The 22,606-nt window shown below is 34.5% G+C and overlaps 1 protein-coding gene across 9 annotated transcripts in view; it reads right to left on the bottom strand.

Annotated features, from left to right (window-relative positions):
- The window catches only part of LOC112043746 (protein Wnt-7b), an 88,892-nt gene extending 73,876 nt beyond the window's left edge, over positions 1-15,016 (bottom strand). For 3 of the 9 annotated variants that reach the window (XM_024079303.2, XM_024079304.2, XM_052887866.1), the window contains exon 1: positions 14,775-15,016. The gene's annotated coding sequence lies outside the window, so the exon portion shown is untranslated. The remainder of the gene's footprint in view (positions 1-14,774) is intronic. The other 6 variants (XM_052887873.1, XM_052887879.1, XM_052887888.1 and 3 more) reach the window with 4 other exon arrangements.
- Positions 15,017-22,606: the final 7,590 nt, after the last annotated feature.

Genomic DNA, 22,606 nt, shown 5'->3' with positions numbered 1-22,606 from the left:
ACCGCAAATATCGAAAACCCTATTTTTTTCAAAATAAAATTTAGCCTATGTTACTTGTGGATAATGTAGCTTTCGAATGCAAAAGAATTTTTAAAATCGGTCCAGTAGTTTTTGAGCCTATTCATTACAAACAAACAAACAAATAAACAAACATATAAATAATATTTTCCTCTTTATAATATTAGTATAGATGAGAACGGAAGATATTATAAATTCATCAAGGTTTTGTGTAAATTGATTGAAGTATGACGTCTAGTGCTGAAAATGTTCCTTCATTGTACGTGTTACGTGGAGATGTCGTTAAACGATGTCCTAATGAATCAATTAAGACTATCGTTTTCTGAAAAATAGGGTCGCTAATGAATGACACCTCTAAGAAATCAGCGAATGCCTTAAAGGTCAGTGTCGGAGCGCTACACAGTTTCGGAAAAAACTCAGTGTCTTTTCTCACACTCGCACTTCATTCCTGCAATATACCAGCCTCTGAAGTGGTGGAGCTTATAATCGGAACAAGTGATGTTGAGGATACCAGATGAAAAGTGTTTGAAATTTTGTCGGATATATAAGATGACACATACTAATAAAAATACACCTCTCCAGCACTGACCTCTAATAATAAAAGGATGCACAAACATGTAAAACGTCACTTAAAAACTGGCCAATTTTGCTTGGGCAGTTTTAGAATTATTGGTAAAGAAAATTATACCTAAAGGCCTTTATATATAGTCCAATAATCAATAAAATCCCAAATTCAGAGCAAATTTAACTTTAAGGATTAAGTGTAAGGTTGAATTTGAAAATGTGACTACTTGAATTGAGTGCCAAGAAGTGTTTGGCACTCATTGAGTGGAGACGTTTTTTATGTCGCTGATTGTGCATCCACTTTGTATAGAAGATCGATGCTCTCTAGGTGTATTTTTATTGAAAAAGGCCAAATGTCTTTTAAAAATAACCAATAATCTTGTTTCCTCTAGAAGTTGTCAAGTCCAGTACAGCGAACCGAAACTTTTCGACTCCGAACCCGGCCTCTGAACCTAGAGCTATAGAGACAAGATTGTAATTCATTGTACGAGTTTGTTTGTTTGTTTGTCAAATAAATCTCATTCTCCTGCAAATTGAAAAGCTTGTGTACGTAATGCGAGTAGGGATTGAACTTAAGACCTCGCAGTACATTCCTCTGTTAGAGCTATTGTGGATTATGAGTTATTTGATTAGCACGTAAATGGCGTTTAGTTTGATTTAGATTACAGCGTCTAGCGCTGCGGGAGGGCATTTAAGGTTACTATATTATAGAGTTAATAGTGCGTTATTATTATGGCACCTTTATTGAATTGTAGGTAATGTATGCAGTTTGTGTCATGATACTTTAGGCCAAGTTTACTATTAACACAGAAAACATATGTACAAGTAAGTACTATTAATCTAGATGAGCCGTGATAGCCCATTGGATATGACTTTGGCCTTCGATTCGGAGGGCGTAGGTTCGAATCCGGTTCGGGGCATGCACCTCCAACTTTTCAGTTGTGTGCATTTTAAGAAATTAAATATCACGTGTCTCAAACGGTGAAGGAAACCTGCATACCTGCCTAATTCTACAATCGGCATGAGGATCGAGGGTTATAGTTCCAGGATAAAGACATAAAGATCGGACACCTTTCTGTTTGACTAATCTAATGAAAAAATTGCTCGTTTTAAAGATAATTATGGTAGAAATAAATAAATAATCATTGTAAACAATTACACAATAATAAAAGGTATAAGCTTTATTTATTTGCGATTGCAAACATAAATAATAAATAAATAAAACATATTATACTAATTATAAAAGCAGGTGTTTAATTTATGAAAAATATTCCTTGTTTAAAAACAACACCTATCTAAGAAGGAATAATATTACTATCCTGACAATCCAAATCCAAGAGTCGTGTTAGCCCAGTGAACCTCTGTCTTTGATTTTGGAAAATGTGGGTTCGAATCCGGTCCGGGACATGCACCTCCAACTTTTCAGTTGTGTGCATTTTAAGAAATTAAATATCACGCGTCTTAAACGGTGAAGGAAAAACATCGTGAGGAAACCTGCATACCAGAGAATTTTCATAATTCTCTGCGTGTGTGAAGTCTGCTAATCCGCATTGGGCCAGCGTGGTGGACTATTGGCCTAACCCCTCTCATTCTGATAGATATCTCATAGATAGTATTAGGTATAAATCCATTAAAATATATATATATTTTTTTGTTATTTAAAAAGTTTAGAATATTTGCTCAACGAATGTTACAAAACTTTACTATAAAAATAAAAAAATCATTACAGTTTCGAAAACTTTAATGTCTTTTTGCACTCTATGATACAAAGTGCAGTTTACCACCATAAAAATTAAAAATAAACTTTATAACCCACAGTCCGAGTGCGAAGATTACGTCTTTCATTTAGCCGGTATCTAAAGTGGTCCGCGTTGCATACCAAATGCTCTTATTTTATCATTATTTTGACATTTGGAAAACGTTCATCTGTTTTCTAGGTCTCAGAAATAATAAACATGGCAGCCACCGTTAGCAAATTGATTTAGTTTGCTGCTGCGTTTGATTGCTTACATTATTTTAGCGCTTCTGTTTAATGGTGCCTATAAATAGATTGCAATGGTGATCAAATCTATTACTATAATTTTAGAGTATAAATCTATTAACTGTGTAAATAGAAGTATATGTAGTATTTCTACCTAGCATTAGTAGTCAGCATGTCCTACCATAACTACCAGAAACTGAGATTAAAGATGATAACCCAGTTATGATCTGTGCGTTCAATTTGGAGGGCGTTGGTATTATAAGATGAATGAAAGAGATACAATATTCGAATTGAGAAACCTCCTTCTTTTTTTGAGTCGCTTATGAAGAAGAAAGAGCAAAATACAATATTTTTTATTGCTTTATGTAAGTTTTTAACACTCCTTTATTAGCTTTACTTGTAACTATGTATGTAAGAAAATTTTAGATCTCAAGATGGTGAACTGGCTGTTTGAAATTCACCCCCATGATATGGATATACAATAAAAGGGTCGGTTAAAAAATAGTCACGTGACTTAAATCCAATATGGCGGACGTTCAAGATGGCGGACAGGCTATTTTAAATGCACGTCCATGATATGGGCACAGTATACTTATATATGGGTATTAAATGCAAGGGTTTGCTGTCAGGAATACGAAGAAAATAGTCACGTGGTGTTTAGGTAGCGAATATGTCAAACTCAAACTTTTATTCAATAGCGGCCACCCACATATTGGTTTATAACATATTAATTAGGTTCCAAGGAGCTGTACTCTTGACTTCTACCGTTTTACTACATGCATATTTATACTTTTCTTTCTTTAAGGTTATGTCACTTCTGCGTTGACGGCCTATCACGGCAACACATAAAATGATAATGACGCCCATAAATACATAGTTTGATGTGATTTATACTGTGCCGGCGGATTCGTGTAAGACAGACATCTTTTATGTATTTTTACCATCTACAGTAGGATTTTATTGAGAGCCAATTGTAACTGGATTTTTAATATATTATTGATATGTAACGGTAGGTGTTTTTGTTAGTTAGTTCACTGTTCTAATTTTTATAGGATTAGAGTACACATGTTAAAAAAATTAAAAAACAAATGTACTCTTGCTAAAAGTTGAAACGTCAAGTTTGTCTGTTCATAGGAAAACTACTTCTACTGTAATTATTATATTATAATTATACACATTAGGGACATAATTAGGTACTATATTTTATAATACCCCCTTTACAATGTTTTTTTTTGTCAAGTTAATTGAACAATTTGCCAGTATTTTTAAAAAGGTTAATAACTCCCAATACATTACAAAAGTACTGCAAAAATAGAGACACTCAAGATCAACGATTTTTTGATTTTTCTTTGCAAAAATGTTCAATTTTGTTGAAATTAGAAGCTGCTTTAATAGTAACATGCCTGGTACTTTAAACGTCTTTTTTTTATCGCCTTTCCACGCGGCTTTTTCTTTCACAAATTGATCTACCAATACTATGAAGTTTCCACCAATCAGTGTATTTTGGCTCTATTTGCCTGTCGCAGCAGGGTCAGATTGAATCGCTAGTGTAGCTACTAATTAATTTATAGTAAAAGACGCCCCGCGGTGATTTTAATTGTCAGTTTTGTTGTAATTGTAACCAAGTTGTGCAATTTGTAGCTTGTTTGTTTTATAAATAATTAATTAGCTATTATCTGTTGCTCTATCTTTTCTTTGTAATTTTTCTCTGTTTCTGCAAGCGTCGAGGGTGAAGGTTTGCTAATGGTTGCTTTTCACGTCTTTTGGATGACACAATGTCACTTTGATAAAACGAATATAGAAAGAAATCATAACTGATTAAAATGTTTCATCATCATCATTATCAACCCATATACGGCTCACTGCTGAGCTCGAGTCTCCTCTCAGAATGAGAGGGGTTAGACCAATAGTCCACCACGCTGGCGCAATGCGGATTGGCACACTTCACACACGCAGAGAATTAAGAGAGTTTGAGACACGTGATATTTAATTTCTTAAAATGCACACAACTGAAAAGTGCATTGCCCCGTAAAATTAATTATTTTTTTAATACAATTGATATAAGGGAGATTGTGCCATTTTATACCGATTAGAAACAAATAATAGTGGAGAATTTAAAGAGTTTTTATTCTTCCTAAGAGTCACAAGAATTTTTTTCTATTTCACCGACTTTCAAACTGCTATTGAGAAATTTTTGGACGAAAATTCTAATAAATTTGTTTTTTTTTTAACTAATCAGGACTTTAAGATTCACAAGCTAACTTCACTGGACCAACAAGGCAATTAACCAGTCCAACACCTTACATTTAATTCAGCTATAATTGTATGCGATACAGTTTTCAGCTTTTTTTATTATACTTTATAATGGCAGTGGACGGGACATATGTTGAGAGAAAAGAAAGAGAAAAGGACAAAAATAATAACGGAATGAGAGAACGCAATAGACATATACAATATACATAGACAGATGAAGAGATGGGAAGATGATTTTAAGAAAATAGGAGGACCAGAATGTATGCGAATAGGAAAAGACACATACGTGAAAAATATTAGAGGAGGCCTTTGCCTGTACAAGACAAGCTGTTTGAAAGGGAGATCAATCGGATGGAAAATGACTATTTTAGCTAGTTGTTAATCCTACATTTTATTTACTTTGTTAGCAAGTTGTATGTAAAGATAAAAACCAGCAATAAAGACTTATTTTGTTTTTTTTATAAGCACAGTCCATAACAAACGTGTAGAGGCATCATTACATCAGTGTTGTTCACTACAGTGTAATTAATTGATAGAGCGAGCACCCCGCCGCGATGTTAATTGTCTGTTGTGTTGTAAATGTAACAGAGCAGCTTCGGATCGGAGAGCTTTGTGCATAATAAACTAATTAACGATTATTTATTATTGATTTCATCAATCGCCGTATTGTTACTTCAGTTTTTTCTGTGTCTGTGTATTTTATATATTGGTTTAATTTACACATTTTACTAATTAAAGCAAAAAATAAGCTGCCCTGTAACCGAGAGGTCTTATAATACAGAGCAGACTTATAATTTGCATTATCTCCCTTACCAATGATTCATTGATTTTAATACGTTTATTTTTATTGTCATAATTAAATAGATTGGTGGGCACTTATCATTTACAATCGGTGCGTCTAACAAGGTGTCGTAAGTGATTGTAAATTTTATTCGTTTACGTATATCGTATTCCGATGAATCATCAATCGATTATCATTGTACTCTGGACTCTTGAAACTTTCAACCTATCATATGTTTGGCGAATAGACCGACAAACTTCAGTTTCAACAAATTCAGTCATATATTCACTATTGCTATCGCAGGAGTGTTTTTTTTGCAATCTAAGATGGAAGCGGGCTAACTTGTTAGGAGTAGGATGAAAATCCACACCCCTTTCGTACACGACATCGTACCGGAACGCTAAATCGCTTGGCGGTACGTCTTTACCGGTGGGGTGGTAACTAGTCACGGCCGAAGCCTCCCACCAGCCAGACCTACAGCGCTACTCGATGTACCAACAAACAAATTAGAAATGAAGGTAGTAAACGCATATCATTTCATAACTTATTTATTTAAAATAATGTAGTGTTTGTTTATAAAATTTTCTTTAAAATATATTATAAATTATATTAGAGTTTGTTTGTTTGGTTGAACGCATTAATTTCAGGAACTACTTGTCGGATTCCAAAAAATCTTTCAGTGTTAGATAGCCCATTTATCGAGGAAGGCTATAGGATATATATTTTCTCCGTATTCCAACGGGAACGAGAACCACGCGGGTGAAACCGCGCGGAGTCAGCTAGTTATTATTGTGTCAAATGAATAACGAATTATACTCTAATTTTTTGTTGTTGTTGTTGAACACATCGATGTGTGCTGTCACTACTACCGCTACTACTACGCCAACTAGATATAGAACTCGTGCGAATTAACTTGACACCTAGTTACCAAACATAACAAAACAAACACGGTACAAACATCATTCGAGCCAGGTGTAAAGTTAATCTGCTCGAGCTGTAGATGGCGTAGTAAGTGATTGTAAATTTTATTCGTTTAGGTATACTAGATTGATTGACTCATCGAACCATTTTATTGTACTCTGGAATATTTCTACTTTTATACCACTTGTTCTTTACCGTATCCGTCTAGGATAATTAAAATTGTTATTCAATTGATTTTTATGACATACGTAATTTATTATACTAATACCACATACATATTTATGAATATACAATTTCTTAATCACCGTATTTAGCTTAACCATCTTCGTGAATCATCAATACCATGTGATTAATATTTTATACTTAAGTTTGTTTGGTTGTACGCGCTAATCTCCAGAACTACGCTTTGAGTTGAAAAAACATTTCAGTGTTGGATTGTCCATTAGTTAATGAAGGCTATATTACATTAACCTATTATTTTATATTTTATAATTTAACAACAGGGAAACCGCGAGGCTTATTTAGGTATATTGGTCATAACAATTGCCGATTATTTTTTAATTGTATTTGTAAAAGATGTTTTTATTACTTTTTCTCAGAAGTTAGATTATTGCCAGTGGATATTGAAAATCTAAGAATAATAACTTTGTCCAAAATGTGACCAATTACTTTCAAACATTTTTCTCTGCCATGATGATGATGACATGAGGAAGATATCAATATTTAGGTATTATTTGTTTAAATTACTTTCGTTGTTTACTATGCGACTAATTGAAATAAGGTCAATTTGGTACCTTTGTTTGCCTCAGTTTCGATGCGCTAGGGGCATATCTATACTTAATATTATAAAGTTGAAGAGTTTGTTTGAACGCGCTAATCTCAGGAACTACTGGTCCGATTAAAAAAGTTCTTTCAGTGTTAGATAGCCCATTTATGGAGAAAGTCTATAGGCTATCTTATCCCCGTGTTCCTACGGGAACGGGAACCACGCGGGTGAAACCGCGCGGCGTCAACTAGAACAGTATAAAATCTTTGTCTACTCATACATAACAATGTAGATTGTTAAAATATAACCTTTGGTAATTTGCTATCCAGATAAAAACACGTCATTTTATAATAATTCAGCAATAAATAATTTATTAATCATGTTTATGCAATATGTCAAGTTAACTTCAACATCCCAAAAACGTACGGCCCCGCCAATTAATTTTTATTGGCTTATTGAAAACTTATAGACTTATGAAAATTAATTTATCACGATTTATAACTTAATAGCCCACTTTAGCGTTTAAGGTTTTATTGCGCAAATCATTTCTGTATTGTAAAGTTTTATTGCCAATTAGATGAAAATAGCTGCTTCTGTTTTTATTAGTTTATTATCTTATTTAATCTATCTCACCTAAACTTTGCTCCGAAAATGAATAAATAGCCTTGTGTTATAATATTTAATCTAAATATTAGCTAAATTATTAATATCCGTAGATGCCTCGCAGTTTCAGCTGCGTAATTCCCGTTTCAGGTAAAAAAAATATAACTAAAATTATTCGGTGAAGATGTAGCTTTCTAATGATAAAAGAAGTTTTAAAATTGGTCGATTAGTTTTTTAGTTAAATCATAAATAACTACAAACAAAAATCAAATCTTTTGAACCTTTCTCTAATATTAGATTAGTAACAGAAAACGTTGTTTGTTAATTTTGAAAAAATCCATACTAATGTTATAAATACGAAAGTAAGTTTTACCTTGTTACCTTTTCACCACTATATCACTAAATCGATTTGGATGAAATTTGTTATAGAGAAAAATTGGACCTTGAAACAGAACATATTCTACATACAGCTTTCTTTATTCCCAAAACATCCATGATTCCCATGGGATTTGCAAACATAGAATTTTACGCGAAGGTAGACGTGGACTTCAGCTAGTTAAGAATAAAGTATTCTTTTTGATTTTTTTTCTGAACGAAAGACTGGAACCAATTCGATTATTAAAAAATTCAGCTTAGCTACAATTTCTTAATCAAAAGAAACGAAACATAAAATAAAAAAAAATAAAATAAAAAAATAAATATACTTAAACAATACACATCACTATCTAGCCCCAAAGTAAGCATACATAGCAGCTTGTGTTATGGGTACTAAGATAGTTGATATTATAATATTCATATACATTTATATACTACATATAAATACTTATATAATGTATAAATACACACAGACACTGGAAAAAAACCCATGTTCCACAAATATTTTCCAGTTGTGGGAATCGAACCCACGGCCGTGGATACAGAAAGCAGGGTCACTACCCACTGCGCCACACGGCCGTCATAAGTTTAAATGGTCTAGTTAAATACCTCAAACTATTCTCAAACATGGTTACAACCGTAAAAATACTTTTCATTACTTTTAATCGTCCATTAAATCCAATCAAACAGTTTGTTGTGAAACTTGGTAAATCTGGTCCATGTTGTAACGGAATGAGGAAATTAAAAAAAAAAGGTTAATTGACGAAATTAAGTTCGGGGCGACAGGTGTGCGGTGAGCCTTAATTAATAAAACAAGTTTAAAAATATGATCCGATGACGGAAAAGTAAGTACTCATTACGGCGTTTTTTCCTCGCGTTTTGCGCACTTGTTAACGGATTATTTTTAAGTTCGTTTAATTTGACGAAAGATGTTTGTAAAAAGCTCATTAGAAGCTTTTAATAACTTGTCCTGTTCCACTACATTGCCAGGCATCCTTTTTTATATGAGAGAGGATATTGGGCTAAACCCCACTATGCGGGTTGCACTGTTACAATGCAGGTTGGCGGGTTTAAAGGTGATATTTTTGTAATCAAATGGCTACGAGTATCTATACGAATATTATAAAGAGGTAAAGTTTGTCGTGTTGTGAGCGGTAATCTCTGGATCTACTAAACCGATTTTAAAAAATCTTTGACCACTTGAAAGCTACGTTATTTATGAATATCTTAAGGCTATATTTAATCCCCGTATTCTTACGGGAACGGGAACTGTGCGGGAGAAACGGGTGTCAGCTAGTCCGAAAATTAAGGTAAACTTACTAATAACTAACAATCTCGTTGGTTCAGTGGATAGCCTATGTGGCTTAGTCACGAGGTCCTGGGTTCGAGGCATGGGTCGGGTAAGAAATTTTCGATACTATTTTTCCGCCCGGAGTTTTTGGGCAAAGTCAGCTTTACAGTCTCATGAAGCTTATTTCCAATGACGTATTATTTTATTGCAAAGAAAAGAAACAGAACTTTAGTGGGTTTGTTTGTCATATTGTTTTTATTATATTAATCATGTGTTTTTTTCATTCTTTTTTCATTTTCTACAAGTTAGCCCTTGATCTACAATCTCACCTGATGGTAAGTGATGATGCAATCTAAGATGGAAGCGGGCTAACTTGTTAGGAGTAGGATGAAACCCACACTCCTTTCGGTTTCTACACGACATCTGTCATTGAGACATTTGTCAGTAGGATGGTAACTAGCCACAATCGAAGCGTCCCACTAGCCAGACCTGTACCAATCAAGAAAACCTCAATCGAACCCAGGACCTACGTCTTAAATCCACCGTGCTTACCACTGTGCTACGGAGGCCGTCAAAATTCAAATTGAAAGTGTATAGTTAATTTGTCTGTTTGATCATAGTAGTCTTTAGAATTGCTGAACGGTTTTCGTAGTTGAATTTTTAAGTTTCTGGGCTTTGTTTCATTAAGATAAGACGTTAGTAAAAAGTTATCAGAAAAAAACTGGTTCCCCTTGGGCGTCCGCGCTTTACATAAACTTTGAATTTAACAGTGTTCCGTACTTGTTATCAGAAGCCGAAATCAATTCAAAATGTCTCAAACTAACTCGTGAGTTGACAAAATACTAACGAATTTAAATAAATTGTCTATTTAGAATGCAAATTTTGCGTGTGAAGTTGTTTTATTTGTTTACTTTTCATTAACTTTTACACGAATTACAATAATTTAACATAATGAAAAGTAAGGTCTTCGGCGTACAGAATATAGATACGTTAATACATATTTGCTTTTAATATTGTGTGCGTGCAAGGTTTCAATTAGTAATAACTAAGAAAGGCAGATGCACAGTGGCGTGCAAAAGGTTTTTAACTAGGGTAGGGATTATACGTGAGATGAATATCCATTCCATGGATTCACCGTGCGGGTGCCGGGTCCATCGCGTGGTAGAGAGAAAAACACCAAGCAAAGTCCAGGACTTGTGACTACTGGATGTAGGGTTAAGGAATTCCTTGACGATCGATCAACACTCCCCTTCTCTGCTCGTGTTGTTCTCCCTACCTATCCAAATTTGGTAAGATCCTATTAGAGCAGCTTTGGATACTCGTTCTAATATAGAACTAGCTGCACTTCTAGAGAGGCCAAGGTCTTTAAGCAAGTTATACAGAGATTTTGCTGGTAATCCTCTATATGATATGGGTAGATAAAACATGTAAAAACTGTTCTAAGAATCGGCATGACAATAGTCCAACGGATTGGGATCAAACGCAAGGACTCTCTGGTTTAGTGAATCCCCGTTGCAGCAACATGGATCCAGTGCTTAGTAACTTGATGCCCGAAAACTTTCCCTGTGGGCCCCCCTATCCTTTTAAGAAATTGCTTTAACTTTCGTGTGCTGTTTTTTCTCGATTGGCTCTGGTGCCCCCCCTAGAGGGTATGGCCTAAATAATTTCTTAAATAGTTATAGACATATCCAGGACTGGACTGGATTGGATATGTCCATAAGCAAAGGCAGATGCACAGTGGCGTGCAAAAGGTTTTTAACTAGGGTAGGGATTATACGTAGAGATATGGGTAGATAAAACATGTAGAAACTGTTCTAAGAATCGGCATGACAATAGTCCAACGGACTGGGATAAAACGCAAGGGTTTTCTGATTTAGTTCGTCCCCGTAACAGAAAAGAGGTAGGGCTTCAAATTACTGAGCTCTTACTGATTAAATTACTTATGCCCAAAGCAATTTTCCCCTGTGGGGAAGACTATCCATATATGAAATTCCTTTAACTTTCGTGTGCTCTTTTTTCTCGATTGGCTGTGGTGCCCTCCTACCCGGGATGGCCTAAACAATTGCTTAAATCTGTCGTTCTTCTTTAAATGAGTTACTATCCAGTCGCACGAGCGTATTTTTAACGGGCGTTAAAAAAGCGTTCAAATATACTATGAAGTTAAATGGAGGTTTATTTCTAACGCCCAAAATTACTTGGGAATGCATTTGTTCTATTTGAACGGATTTTTAACGTCCGTTAAATAAGCGCTCGTGCGAATAGGGGTTTAGAACCTAAATTTTGGTACAATTTAGCCCCCATTAGCACGACAGATTTTTTTAAAGGAAGTTAAAAAAGCGTTAAAATAGAACAAATGCATACCCAAGTATATGTTCACACAACAAAGACTTGACGCGTTTTTTTTCGAGCAGTGTTGCATTTTAAATTTTGGGCAGTGGAAATAGACCTTCATTTAACTTTATATATTTGAACGCTTGTTTAAAGTCCGTTAAAAAAACTCTCGTGCGATTGCGGCTAAATAAAATGTGACGATATCTTTCAAAGGACTCACATAAAAGGGTCAGTAGGTCAAACTACAACCTGGATTTTCCATTTAAACACAAATAAGTAAATATTTAAATTATAAAGGCTCAAGAGCCATTATAATTATATGAGCATAGAAAGCAATTAAAGCCGAAGGTGTCGCTTGACTGTCAATGGAAGGTAACTGCTTACGGATTAACTGGAGCGAGTCAAAACCACACTCAACTGTTAACTGCGGTTTGACGGGTGGTATAAAAAAATAAGCGTGAGTTTGAACTCCAATAAACAGGGTTCCGTCCGTAGTATGAATATTATATCTAATAAGTAATTTAAATTTAAATTCCTGCAACTTCATTTTGACTTGTTAATATATATTTTTTAGATCATTGTAAATTGTTGGTGATAGTTCAGTCGCCTCAATATCTCCTCGATAAAGGTACCAAACTTAGTATCGAAAGATCGTGGGTTCGATTCCCAACACTCCAACCGACTAATTACCACCATACTAACCCATATTCGGCTCACTGCTAAGCTCGAGTTTCCTCTCAGAATGAGAGGGGTTAGGCCAATAGTCCACCACGCTGGCCCAATGCGGATTGGCAAACTTCACACACGCAGAGAATTAAGAATATTCTCTGGTATGCAGGTTTCATCACGATGTTTTTCCTTCACCGTTTGAGACACGTGATATTTAATTTCTTAAAATGCACACAACTGAAAGCGGATTCGAACCCACTGCCTCCGGAATCGGAGGCAGAGGTCATATTCACTGGGCTATCACGGCTAAGTGTAGTATAGAGATTTTATTTTCTACAACCGACTAATTGGAGAAAATAAAATCTCTATACCTACTACATAGTCAGGTCTCAAATCCAAGACCTCATATTACGAAGCCTCATAGATAACCACTAAACTAACGATATAAGTAACAATCACAGAATAAAGAATAATATGCAGATAGAGCGCACGAAACACTACGGTGTCGTAGCCGTTCCAAATACAAAATTCAAAAACGAATACATTCTCGAGTCAGTACGACACGAAGCGTCGCATCAGTAATTTTCAATATTATTCGATAGAAAATGGCGTCTTAAATATTTTAAAACTTTTTACAAAAACTAAAGAAATAAGATGGAATATGGTAATTATTGATTATTATATAAATTTACGTAATTGTTGTTAGTGTTAAATGTTGAAATACAAATTATGAAAAAAGTTTGCATATGCAGATGTCAAGGAGACGCGTAATTTTTGGGTTTTATGGGTTTCATCGACTTTATCACGCTGCTGTAAAGACTCATTCTGGATCATTCTTTATTCTGTGGTAACAATCATGAATTGTAAATTATAGGCATGCAAAATGCACTGAAGCAAAAAAAAAAACGCATGATACGCAATAAAAACAAGGTTTAGGTTACACATGTTTTCTATATGATAACGTTGCTCAAAAACGAAATAAACATAACTTGTACTATTGTGAAGTTTATTTTTATTAATAACTTATCTATTGTATTTCGAATTACATAGACTTAATAAAATTATGTTAAAAGGACATCTTCATAAGTAAGGTACTTATGAAGGTACTTATTACCTATTAAAAATATGTATATTCATAATGAAAACTCATTTAGAAGTTTTTGAGAAAATCACAACTGTTAACGTAGATACCATTTAAAACGATCTTTCTAAAAAAATATCATTTTACAATTTACAAAAATTCATTAATTTTCATAAAAACAAAATTTGATGATGAGTTTCTGTTTTCAAACTAATGCTATGAGAATCGAGAGCCAAAGTAGTTGCATCCATTATCTAAAAAAGTGGTATTTATTAATAAACAGATGTACATACTTATGAAGGTACTTATAATAACATTACTTACTAAAAATATGTATTTTCATAATGAAAACCCATTTAAAAGTTTTTGAGAAAATCACAGCTGTAAACGTATAATTAGGTACAATGATGGAAGACAGTTGACTATTTCAAGTTTATTTTATTTATCGATTATGTTTACCTACTTCACGAGGGTAATTTTTGTATGAGGAAGGGGATCTGTAACATATCTATCGCGAGGCTCTAATATGATTTAGTGAGTATGTAAGCCTCTCCTTAGTTGGGGGAAATAATTAGTCATACTTGAAAAGATATAAGTCCTATATATATATTTAAAAATACACATGTAGGTATTGGACTTTAAAACACCGGCTTTTCTTCGTTTTTCTTTCTCTCTATGTTTACGTTAATCTCCAAAATAAGAACAAATATTTTCATGCAATTTTCAGATATGATTAGATAATATACCTTTATAGTAAATGGAGTACCTATTGACGTAAGGATTGATATTTTGACGATAAAGACGATGACGAAATATACTATTTTAATTTTAATTTTTATTTATATGGATTTCCGTTTGATTTGCGAGAACGAAGTCGGTATATCCATAGGTTTAAATTGTTGAGACGGAGATCAAAATAACTTAAACACCTCTCGCTATTTTTTAATTAATACTCATCCATTTGCAGCTAAATCGGTTGATTGATATTTATGCAATGTATTTAATTAATTTATTGAATAAATCGTTCATTTATAATAATCATTTGCAATTTCTTGACGTAATACGATACGAAATATGAAATTAAAATAATGGGTACGAATAAAATTAATAACATATTATTTATTACAAAAAAAAACTTACGGTTTCACATACGATTTTACCTCAATACTTTAAAAAGTAAAAAAAAAAGAAAAATACACTCAAAATAAACACAGTCACCTTCAGTCCACTTTCAATAAATAAATGTCAAATGCTTACGAATGTTTTTTGTGTACGCATACACAAAATAAATTGAAACAGAATTTCCGTAAAAGTTTTCACGTAAATATTTTACCGACGATGGCAAAGCTCGCGTCACGCGTCCGTTGCAATCGAGCTCCCAGCATCCACTAAGAGTGACTCGGAATGAGCATCGTGTCATTTACTTTATTGCTCTCGTAGACTTTTGTGTACATTACTCTGTCTGCAAGAGCAATTTGACCGTTTAAATATAATTGCAGCAATGGATGTTGCTATTAATTTAGATTAATAACATTTGGAAATATCGCTATCTTTTTAGAAGATAGGTATCTGACTTTATTCGTGTATTGGATATAAGCAGGCGTTACTTTGCGGAAGTTCATCATGAATATATAAGGATTTATTTATTTAGCTATCCTCCGCGAAAAGCCAACTAACCCATGCGGTAACGTTTCCTAAAGACTTATGAACGTGGTTGGAATTCATGTCTGGGTGCCGTAAAAAACAGAAATTTTCATGTTCTGGTATAAAATAATACAGTCAAACTCAAATTCCGTTTATTCAGACAGTAACTTATGTTCAATGTAAATCAATTGATTATTATTTTTTTTATACTTTCGCTTACTTATTATAATATTATCTTGATACACGAAGTTAAAAAAAATTAAAACTATTTTTAATTTTACAGTTAACAATTTAATCTTTTTACCATTTAAAACGATCTTTCCAAAAAAATATCATTTTACAATTTACAAAAATTCATTAATTTTCATAAAAAAGAAATTTGATGATGAGTTTCTGTTTCCAAACTAATGCTATGAGAATCGAGAGCCAAAGTAGTTGCATCCATTATCTAAAAAAAGTGGTATTTATTAATAAACAGATGTATCGGCTCTATAACACGAAACCCTTTTACGCACAGCCGCGGTTGTCATATCAACATCAGCTGATGGTAATCTCCAACGCCCTGAGGTGGCTAGTTATCTTTTTATCACTCTCGCGGCACTTTGCCTGCCCAACCAGTTTATATGAATAACATAATATATTGTTAATAGCACCGAAACGCTTATGGGAAATAGCTTTCGATTTCTATGCTTACTTATTCATTTTATTTGTTGACTAGCGGACGCCCGCGACTTCATCCGCGCGTTCATAAGTCCCGGAAAAATCTGTGGTTCCCAACTAGATGTAAATTTTTTAAATGAGACCGTTAACAGTAGGTAGGTACATACAAAAAAATCGTTAAATATATAAAGTAATTAGTCCCGTTTTTTGGAAAAAAAACTCACTTTTTAAACGACTTCCAAAAAGAAGGAGGTTCTACGTTCGGCTGTATGTATGTTTTTTTTAAATAAACAGTGAATGACGTGATTTAAGAATTACTTACAACATAGACGTAAAAGTCCAGACACCATCTCCTAAACTAAAATAAAAATAAAAACAAACCCTAATTCTACTAGTTCGCATATAAACGAACATACTGACACGCACACAGATGCACATTTAGTTATAGACAGACTGCCATTCATTTCATAGATTTCGGAAATACACTTCACACTCACACACTCAACGCTATTATGGCGCTTCAGTTGTTCGACGGCGAAATACTGTCTGCCTGTTTTATAAGTCTATGACTAACAATAGCTAGTTGGTTATATGAACTAAAGGTATTCCAAGCTATTGAAAAGGCCAGCTGATCTGATGACAATAATATTAATTATTTGATTTGTCATCAGATGTCATCGTCATCAGTCTAGACGATGACATCTGATGACAAACATCAATCTACCACACTCGTATCAGACGAGATCGTAGTCATGTGCAAACCAGTCATCGATAAAAATCTAAAGTTGTAAAAAAAAAATTATCGACACTGACACGAATACAAGAAACGCAATTTGTGGGCTAGCGGTCCTGAACGCCCGTTGATGTCTTTTCTACAACTGGTTGTAACTGTTCACTCGTAAATTGAACCACTCGGTAACATAATCAGCTCGCGTTTCCCACTGGTACAGTATTTAAAACCCGTTAACATATTTTATAAAATTGTAAATATAAAAATTTGAAATATGATTATTGTTTACTAATAAAAAATGCAAATTTTTCTAAAATACGATTTGTTTCTTTTTTCGTTTCAAACGGTGCATGTAGCTATGTGTTGGGTAGGTTGAAGTGTTTTTTGATGAGTGTTTTCGCTATGATTAAAGTTGTACTGTGACAGGATAGGAGGGTTTAGGGTTCATGTGTGTAAACTAAAGGAGTGTCGGTTCAGCAGAAACGTGTTGTTAAATTATTATAAAGGTGGTTTCGTATCCTGCATAACCTGGCTGAATTTGTTGTGGGCTCTTCTTGGACCAAGGCGCGTTTGGAACCCTCATAACTTTAATATTATTACCTGACGTTTCGAAAGAGCTTGTAAACTAAGCCTATTTGAAATTAATGAATTTTGACTTTGATTTTGACTTTGACTATCGAAATTCGGTTTATCTAAAACCGTTATCTCGCTCTTCAACGGCAGATGATAATTTAATAATACAAATATGTATCAGCGTTGCTGTCGTTCCTTCAGTTCCACTAACCTATGTGCATGCATGTCTTGTACATCTTACATCTACAACCAATGCATATTAAGCTTAGGACCAAAGCATATTAAGCTTAGGACCAAAGCATATTAAGCTTAGGACCAAAGCATATTAAGCTTAGGACCAAAGCATATTAAACTAAGGACCAAAGCATATTGAGCTAAGGACCAAAGCATATTACGCTAAGGACCAAAGCATATTAAGCTTAGGACCAAAGCATATTAAACTAAGGACCAAAGCATATTGAGCTAAGGACCAAAGCATATTACGCTAAGGACCAAAGCATATTAAGCTTAGCACCTCGGCTCATCATTAAACAGACCATCTATGCAGCACTTCTTGCTTTACAGTCCGGTCTCTTATTTATGTAGCTATTAATCTGAATTGCTTGAATTTAAATGAATTTGATTTAATGTTTCACTCACTTATAAATCCTATTTATATAAAAACTAAAAATATAGTAGTTTGTTATAAATGATCTTATTACGCAATTACGCAAAAATAAATTATCCTTAAGTTATAATTATTTAGGACTAGCTGACGCCGCACGGTTTCACCCGCGTGGTTTCCATTCCCGTAGGATTACGGGGATAAAATATAGCCTACAGCCTCCCTCGTTAAATGGGCTATCTAAAATTATCTTTCACTGAAAGAATTTCAAATCGGACCAGTAGTTCCTGAGATAAACGCGTTCATACAAACAAACAAACTCTTCAGCCTTATAATATTAGTATAGATTCAGAGAAAATGTAAATATAAATGGAATGCTGACAGAAAAAGTAAGTCAAATTATCCTATCTATCAATACTTAATTGGTACCACTACACATTTTACCTTTCTGTCTGTTCCCAATTAACGACGCGGACGATGTCGCGGGCGTCCGCTAGTATGTCATAATTACCGTCATTATTAAAGCAACTTATTAAATGCTGAATTAATAAACTTGTAATAAACACAAGAATTTATGAGGCTGCCTGTAATACATCAATCGATATGTAGTTTTTTCCGGACACTGCCCTCACTATATCCATCAATTTCATTACAATTATAATGTAGATACATTATGATCCAGATATTCATGGGTACTAGCGCCTCCGGCGAAATACGTATAAATGAATAATGAATAATTATTCATGCAAATGTTAATGAACATAAAATTATTCGTCCGTCTAGATGAACTTATCTCATGAATTTATGCATTCTACCCCGTTACTCAGTAAGGTTCCGTTTCAGCCGCAAACCGCAGATTTCCCTAATATCTGGAGTACTGTCCGCAAAACTGATATATTATAACGTTTGCCCTTTATTGTTAATTTATACAAAAAACATCTCAATTATCAAAGTGAGCGTCTAAAATATTGCTAACAGACACGATCACATATTGTAAATCTGAAAGTTAGTTTGACTGTTTATTTGTTTGTTATGCTTTTAAGTCGTAACTAATCGAGCGATCCATAAAGTACCATAAATTCTAAACAAAACGCATAGGTACTATTAAGTGAGGCATAGTAAATTATTTTTTACAAGATATCTGGAATATAAATTATTAATTTTCAGCCTAAAAAAATTAAAAGTCCATCTTCAGACTTAGTTCTTCGGGGGTTTTGTTTAAATCTTCGGTAACACACATTACTTAATTCAGAAACTAAATTTGATACATCAATTAAAATTTTCATTATTCAAGTACATATATATAAAATATGCCTAATGCTTATAGTCTACTTAAATAAAGCTACTGTTACACATGCTCATTTCAAGCACGAAAGCACATATTTCGAGCTTGCTCAAGAATCAACAGTCGTGCTATTTATGAGCATGCTACTTGCTGCGCGGGTGGAAGGGGGCGTGCTTTTAGTGCGTCTGAACAGGTTTGCTTACTGAATATGCTAGTCGATCAGCATTGCAATTCTGTATTCTTTTCACTTTCATCTCTCCCTGTCTAACGCGATACTATAGACAGAGAGGGATAGATACAAATTAGCATGTGTAATTGAAATGTTTGCTTTGATCATGCTTATTAAAAATAGCATGCTTATTGCTAGCAAATGTAAACTAATGATAAGTATGCTTGTATGGAGCATACTTAATAGCACGTTTTAGCATGCTATTTTAGAGCATGTGTAACAGTACTTTCATGAAAGTTTGAATTCAAATACTGTAAAGAAGTTGTTTTTAAAAAAATCTATACTTACTGATTTTGGTGGCGGTACCAAATCGTCTCTAAACAACACCGCGCGTAACCCAACCCCGCTCGGTTGTTCTCGAGTTGTTCGGTTTGTTTCGAAACGCCTCTGATTATTGTTTTGCGGTTCTTTGGGTTATACTCCGTCTTCTAGTGTTAGTACTAATTTGTGTTGCTCCAGTATCATAATCATCTGTTAGGTTGAGTAGCGGACTCATGTAACTTCGAGCGTTGTGTGGAACCCTGAACCACTCCTTTATTGTTGTAAAGGTTCAGAACTTTATCTTGAATCAACCTATCTATTAGAGAAAACCACATTAAAATCTGTGCTAGCCCAGTGGATATGACCTCTACCTCCGATTCCGGACGGAAATACGGTCCGGGGCATGCACCTCCAACATGTCTCTAACGGTGAAGAAAAACACCATGAGGAAACCTGCATACCAAAGAATTTTCTTAATTTTCTGCGTGTGTGAAGTCTGCTAATTCGCGATGGGTCAGCGTGGTGGACTGTTGGCCTAACCACGAATATGGGTTGATAATGATGATGATGATGATATTAAAATCAGCTCTGTAGTTTAAATATCTAGGTAAGTATACACAATATTTCATATAGCTTGACGTAGGAGTATCCAGGACGTCACGGCTACAGATCATCCAAACCACAGAGAGCAGTTTGTTTCTTTATTTAAAAATATCGGTTTCCAACAACACAAGTTATATATTACTGCGGCAATTTAATGATTCAAAGGAAATGAACTTGTCCTTTCGATTCCGAGATTTTAGTGCGAGTATAATAGATAGAGCGAGATCTAGTGATAACAGCGAGCGATGTCTCCGAGACAAATAGAGCAAAACGAACATAATGAATTACAAGCTCAACACATGTATAGAATACGTGTAATAAAAGTACAATATACTAACGGACGCCCGCGACTTCTTCCACGTGGAATTCAGTTTTTCGCAAATCTCGCAAAATCCGTGGTATTTTTCGGGAATAAAGGTAGCCTATATGTTAATCCCGGATTATCTACCTTCGTTTTAAATATCAGCCAAATCGGTTCAGTAGTTGCGGGGTTAAAGAGTAACAAACTTTCGTTTATAATATTAGTAGGATGATTAAACTTGCAGTAAAGTGTCTATTGGACACGAAACGATTACGTCCTCGTAATCGTAAGCAGGAAAAACACTTATACTGAACAAATCTAATTGAAATTAAGAGCATTGATTTATTTGCTACTAGCGGACTAGCGCGACTTCATCCGCGTGGAGATCGATGTAAACTTTCAAACCTGTTTCACTCCCTTCTGATTTAATTTTTATGACACAAAGTATCCTTCTTCGTATTATGGCCTTAAATCGTGCCAAGTTTCATTTGGATTATTTCAGTAGTTTGAATGCATGCCCGGTCAACATAAAATACCGACAGACAGACATACAAAATAAAAATATTTTTGACCTCAGTATTTCAAAATATCTTCAATGTACTAAATTTCACCCAGTACAGTTTTATTATAAGTATAGATACTTCGAGTGAAACGTAGAAGATTTTTGTCAGTTAAACTGGGTACGTACTACGTTGTCGCTTGGATTTGGGCAGTAATATTTCTGGACCTATCTGGTGCAAGTACTGCCAAACAATCTTACGTTTCACTTTTAGAATTCAATGATGCATATTCAAAAAGCTTACCATTTAATTTACGTTTTTAAGTTATTTCTTCTGTTCAAAAATTTTATTTTTACTATAGTTTGTTAAAAGAGTAGAGTAAAATTAAAAAAAAATAATAAAAAAAACAATCAAGTCTTACGTAGTAACACAAAGTTTACAAAAAAAGTAAAACAACTTAATAGCCCGTAACCGTAAACAAAACGATATTATATAAATTAAAAAAAAATCAAGCATCGTAATGACACTAGCGCACGCTAGCGTCCGCCCGCGGCGCGTCTCCTCATTACCGGCCCATTACCGTGTCGGTGTGTCCGGCTGTCACTACAACATACGATTATTATCTTACGGCGCTTGTGTGGGAATTATGATTGTTACGTTCGCCCGCGGCTGAGGTTGCGTTCAAATCAATCTATATGTTAACATTGTCACTTAAGGTACTGTTACACATGCTCTAAAATAGCATGCTAAAAAAGTATGCTCCATACGAGCATGCTTATCATCAGTTTACATTTGCTAGCAATAAGCATGCTATTTTTAACTATTCTTCTGAATAAGCATGCTCTAAGCAAACATTCCAATTACACATGCTAATTTGTATCTATCGCTCTCTGTCTATAGTATCGTGTTAGACAGAGAGAGATGAATGTGAAGAGAATACAGAATAGCAATGCTGATAGACTAGCATACTCAATAAGCAAACCTGTTCAGACGCTCTAAAAGCCCCCTTCCACCCGCGCAGCAAGTAGCATGCTCATAAATCGCACGACTGTTGATTCTTGAGCGAACTCGAAATAAGCATGCTCATTATTAGCATTGTTGCAATACACATGCTAATAAGTAGCAACAGCTAAATAGTAGCATGCTTTCGTGCTTGAAATGAGCATGTGTTAAGGATCGGCGCATATCTGGCATGGTGCAACACATTTGTTACTATCAAACTATCATTATTGACATTGCTGTTTTTAGTATAATGGAAAATTAAATTAATAATATAAGCTTGATTTCATGTATTATACATACAAAGCACGATGATAAATTAATTAAAAAAATCAAGCATCATAATGACACTGGCGCACGCTATAGCGTCCGTTCGCGGCGCGAACTCTAGGAAAACGGCGCGTCTTATTACCGACCGATTACCGTATCAGTTTGTCCGGCTATCAATACAACATACGATTATTATCTTACGGCGCTTGTGTGGGAATTATGATTGTTACGTTCACCCGCAGCTGAGGTTACCTTCAAATCAATCCATAAAATGTTAACATTGTCACTAAGAGCCGGCGCATATCTAGCGTGT

The sequence above is a fragment of the Bicyclus anynana genome, chromosome 2, assembly GCF_947172395.1.
Source record: "Bicyclus anynana chromosome 2, ilBicAnyn1.1, whole genome shotgun sequence".
Classification (NCBI taxonomy): Eukaryota; Metazoa; Arthropoda; class Insecta; order Lepidoptera; family Nymphalidae; genus Bicyclus; species Bicyclus anynana.
Note: the sequence above shows the minus strand (reverse complement) of the source record. Positions and strands in the feature narration are given on the sequence as shown.